The sequence below is a fragment of the Oncorhynchus keta genome, unplaced genomic scaffold, assembly GCF_023373465.1.
Source record: "Oncorhynchus keta strain PuntledgeMale-10-30-2019 unplaced genomic scaffold, Oket_V2 Un_scaffold_20749_pilon_pilon, whole genome shotgun sequence".
Taxonomy (NCBI): Eukaryota; Metazoa; Chordata; class Actinopteri; order Salmoniformes; family Salmonidae; genus Oncorhynchus; species Oncorhynchus keta.
The window spans coordinates 85,001-90,000 of NW_026290859.1; the positions used below are offsets into that span (position 1 = coordinate 85,001).

Genomic DNA, 5,000 nt, shown 5'->3' on the forward strand with positions numbered 1-5,000 from the left:
GAGGAAGCATAAAGACCAGGTGATAAGGAGAGAAAGGGGAGAAGAGAGAGAGAGGAAGCATAAAGACCAGGTGATAGGGAGAGAAAGGGGAGAAGAGAGAAAGGGGAGAAGAGAGAGAGAGAGAGAGGAAGCATAAAGACAAGGTGATAGGGGGAGAGAAAGGGGAGAAGAGAGAGAGAGGAAGCATAAAGACCAGGTGATAGGGAGAGAAAGGGGAGAAGAGAGAAAGGGGAGAAGAGAGAGAGAGAGAGAGGAAGCATAAAGACAAGGTGATAGGGGGAGAGAAAGGGGAGAAGAGAGAGAGAGGAAGCATAAAGACCAGGTGATAGGGAGAGAAAGGGGAGAAGAGAGAGGAAGCATAAAGACCAGGTGATAAGGAGAGAAAGGGGAGAAGAGAGAGAGAGAGAGAGAGGAAGCATAAAGACCAGGTGATAGGGAGAGAAAGGGGAGAGAGAGAGAGAGAGGAAGCATAAAGACCAGGTGATAGGGAGAGAAAGGGGAGAAGAGAGAGAGAGGAAGCATAAAGACCAGGTGATAAGGAGAGAAAGGGGAGAAGAGAGAGAGGAAGCATAAAGACCAGGTGAAAGGGAGAGAAAGGGGAGAAGAGAGAGAGAGGAAGCATAAAGACCAGGTGATAGGGAGAGAAAGGGGAGAAGAGAGAGAGAGGAAGCATAAAGACCAGGTGATAGGGAGAGAAAGGGGAGAAGAGAGAGAGAGGAAGCATAAAGACCAGGTGAAAGGGAGAGAAAGGGGAGAAGAAGAGAGAGGAAGCATAAAGACCAGGTGATAGGGAGAGAAAGGGAGAAGAGAGAGAGAGGAAGCATAAAGACCAGGTGATAGGGAGAGAAAGGGGAGAAGAGAGAGAGGAAGCATAAAGACCAGGTGATAGGGAGAGAAAGGGGAGAAGAGAGAGAGAGGAAGCATAAAGACCAGGTGATAGGGAGAGAAAGGGGAGAAGAGAGAGAGAGGAAGCATAAAGACCAGGTGATAGGGAGAGAAAGGGGAGAAGAGAGAGAGAGGAAGCATAAAGACCAGGTGAAAGGGAGAGAAAGGGGAGAAGAGAGAGAGAGGAAGCATAAAGACCAGGTGATAGGGAGAGAAAGGGGAGAAGAGAGAAAGGGGAGAAGAGAGAGAGAGAGGAAGCATAAAGACCAGGTGATAGGGAGAGAAAGGGGAGAAGAGAGAGAGAGAGAGGAAGCATAAAGACCAGGTGAAAGGGAGAGAAAGGGGAGAAGAGAGAGAGAGAGAGGAAGCATAAAGACCAGGTGATAGGGAGAGAAAGGGGAGAAAGAGAGAGAGAGAGGAAGCATAAAGACCAGGTGATAAGGGGAGAAGAGAGAGAGAGAGAGGAAGCATAAAGACCAGGTGATAGGGAGAGAAAGGGGAGAAGAGAGAGAGAGAGAGGAAGCATAAAGACCAGGTGATAAGGGGAGAAGAGAGAGAGAGAGGAAGCATAAAGACCAGGTGATAGGGAGAGAAAGGGGAGAAGAGAGAGAGAGAGAGGAAGCATAAAGACCAGGTGATAGGGAGAGAAAGGGGAGAAGAGAGAGAGAGAGAGAGGAAGCATAAAGACCAGGTGATAAGGGGAGAAAGGGGAGAAGAGAGAGAGAGGAAGCATAAAGACCAGGTGAAAGGGAGAGAAAGGGGAGAAGAGAGAGAGAGAGAGAGGAAGCATAAAGACCAGGTGATAAGGGGAGAAAGGGGGAAGAGAGAGAGAGAGAGAGAGAGAGAGAGGAAGCATAAAGACCAGGTGAAAGGGAGAGAAAGGGGAGAAGAGAGAGAGAGGAAGCATAAAGACCAGGTGATAAGGAGAGAAAGGGGAGAAGAGAGAGAGAGGAAGCATAAAGACCAGGTGATAGGGAGAGAAAGGGGAGAAGAGAGAAAGGGGAGAAGAGAGAGAGAGAGAGGAAGCATAAAGACCAGGTGATAAGGGGAGAAGAGAGAGAGAGAGGAAGCATAAAGACCAGGTGATAGGGAGAGAAAGGGGAGAAGAGAGAGAGAGAGAGAGAGGAAGCATAAAGACCAGGTGATAGGGAGAGAAGGGGAGAAGAGAGAGAGAGAGAGAGGAAGCATAAAGACCAGGTGATAAGGGGAGAAAGGGGAGAAGAGAGAGAGAGAGAGAGAGGAAGCATAAAGACCAGGTGAAAGGGAGAGAAAGGGGAGAAGAGAGAGAGAGAGAGAGGAAGCATAAAGACCAGGTGATAAGGGGAGAAAGGGGAGAGAGAGAGAGAGAGAGAGGAAGCATAAAGACCAGGTGAAAGGGAGAGAAAGGGGAGAAAGAGAGAGAGGAAGCATAAAGACCAGGTGATAAGGAGAGAAAGGGAGAAGAGAGAGAGAGGAAGCATAAAGACCAGGTGATAGGAGAGAAAGGGGAGAAGAGAGAAAGGGGAGAAGAGAGAGAGAGAGAGAGGAAGCATAAAGACAAGGTGATAGGGGAGAGAAAGGGGAGAAGAGAGAGAGAGGAAGCATAAAGACCAGGTGATAGGGAGAGAAAGGGGAGAAGAGAGAGGAAGCATAAAGACCAGGTGATAGGAGAGAAAGGGGAGAAGAGAGAGAGAGAGAGAGAGGAAGCATAAAGACCAGGTGATAGGGAGAGAAAGGGGAGAAGAGAGAGAGAGAGGAAGCATAAAGACCAGGTGATAGGGAGAGAAAGGGGAGAAGAGAGAGAGAGGAAGCATAAAGACCAGGTGATAGGGAGAGAAAGGGGAGAAGAGAGAGAGAGAGAGAGGAAGCATAAAGACCAGGTGATAAGGGGAGAAAGGGGAGAAGAGAGAGAGAGAGAGAGGAAGCATAAAGACCAGGTGAAAGGGAGAGAAAGGGGAGAAGAGAGAGATAGGAAGCATAAAGACCAGGTGATAAGGAGAGAAAGGGGAGAAGAGAGAGAGAGGAAGCATAAAGACCAGGTGATAGGGAGAGAAAGGGGAGAAGAGAGAAAGGGGAGAAGAGAGAGAGAGAGAGAGGAAGCATAAAGACAAGGTGATAGGGGAGAGAAAGGGGAGAAGAGAGAGAGAGGAAGCATAAAGACCAGGTGATAGGGGGAGAGAGAAGAGAGAAAGGGGAGAAGAGAGAGAGAGAGAGAGGAAGCATAAAGACAAGGTGATAGGGGGAGAGAAAGGGGAGAAGAGAGAGAGAGGAAGCATAAAGACCAGGTGATAGGGAGAGAAAGGGGAGAAGAGAGAGGAAGCATAAAGACCAGGTGATAGGGAGAGAAAGGGGAGAAGAGAGAGGAAGCATAAAGACCAGGTGATAAGGAGAGAAAGGGGAGAAGAGAGAGAGAGAGAGAGAGGAAGCATAAAGACCAGGTGATAGGGAGAGAAAGGGGAGAAGAGAGAGAGAGAGGAAGCATAAAGACCAGGTGATAGGGAGAGAAAGGGGAGAAGAGAGAGAGAGGAAGCATAAAGACCAGGTGATAGGGAGAGAAAGGGGAGAAGAGAGAGAGAGAGGAAGCATAAAGACCAGGTGAAAGGGAGAGAAAGGGGAGAAGAGAGAGAGAGGAAGCATAAAGACCAGGTGATAGGGAGAGAAAGGGGAGAAGAGAGAGAGAGGAAGCATAAAGACCAGGTGATAGGGAGAGAAAGGGGAGAAGAGAGAGAGAGGAAGCATAAAGACCAGGTGATAGGGAGAGAAAGGGGAGAAGAGAGAGAGAGAGAGGAAGCATAAAGACCAGGTGATAGGGAGAGGAGAGAGAGAGAGAGAGAGAGAGGAAGCATAAAGACCAGGTGATAGGGAGAGAAAGGAGAAGAGAGAGAGAGAGAGAGGAAGCATAAAGACCAGGTGATAGGGAGAGAAAGGGGAGAAGAGAGAGAGAGAGAGAGAGGAAGCATAAAGACCAGGTGATAGGGAGAGAAAGGGGAGAAGAGAGAGAGACAGAGAGAGGAAGCATAAAGACCAGGTGAAAGGGAGAGAAAGGGGAGAAGAGAGAAAAGACTGATGGAGAGAAAATAGGAGGAAGCTACTCGTTCAGTGAATTGAAAACGGAGCAATTTTCTGTTACTTAAAAAGTCATTTATCTATGTGGTCAGACTATTAGTCATGGAGTGGAGTGTGTGTGTGTGTGTCTGTGCTTGAGTGTGTGAGGCCAGGGTTATTGCTAATCCACTGGGACGGAGCTGGAGGCCGAAGGGAAAGGGAGGGAAGAGAGGCGGCACTAAATTGTGGAGACAGAATCGATACGTTGTTAAGGGGAGATGTGACACTTTTCAAAAATGCACGCTGTGTAATATCGTATTAGTCCTCTGTTTACGTATGAGGAGCAGTCTGAGCAAAGCTACGGCCCAGATGGCACCCTATTCCCTTCATAGTGCACTACGTCTAACCAGAGCCCCTGCGGATACTAGTGTACTAGGAAGGGAACAGGGTGTCATTTGGGCCTGATCCTGAGCAGCTAGCAGAGGATAATGGGTCCTAGACTAGTCCGGATGGGAATTGACTGTAATTCAGGAGAGAATCACTGGCTTTTATCCAGCTTCCAACCCTCCTCTCATCTCATGTCCTTTTCACACTGCCATTCAGAGGAGCAGGGCTACTGAGGCATACGAGACAGTCGCTGGCGCTATGAAAGACATCTGATATTAATGGTGTGTTGTCCCAGGTCACAGGAGGTGATTATCTTAACTACCTGTCTACTGTCACAGTCAGATATTCAAATAATTGTCAAAGTTAGGAAGGAATAAGTGATCAAGCAGTCAGTAAGCATTTCCATGTGTGAGATGAGGAGGGGCATCGCCTGAGACAGAGAGCCTCTCTGGGCTCTCTAGCCTCTTTGGGCTCTCTTGCCTCTCTGGGCTCTCTAGGCTCTTTGGGCTCTCTTGCCTCTCTGGGCTCTCTAGGCTCTCTAGCCACTTTGGGCTCTCTGGGCTCTCTAGCCTCTCTGGGCTCTCTAGCCTCTCTGGGCTCTCTGGCCTCTCTGGGCTCTCTAGCTTCTCTGGGCTCTCTAGCTTCTCTGGGCTCTCTAGCCTCTCTGGGCTCTCTAGCCTCTCTGGGCTCTCTAGCCTCTCTGG

At 49.0% G+C, this 5,000-nt stretch overlaps 1 long non-coding RNA gene across 1 annotated transcript; it reads left to right on the forward strand.

The window, feature by feature from the left end:
• The first annotated feature begins 560 nt into the window (after positions 1-560).
• LOC127928084 (uncharacterized) lies at positions 561-3,661 on the forward strand. Its single transcript, XR_008130332.1, has 3 exons — positions 561-682; positions 1,751-1,852; positions 3,460-3,661. It is a non-coding gene; the product is annotated as an uncharacterized LOC127928084 (long non-coding RNA).
• Positions 3,662-5,000: the final 1,339 nt, after the last annotated feature.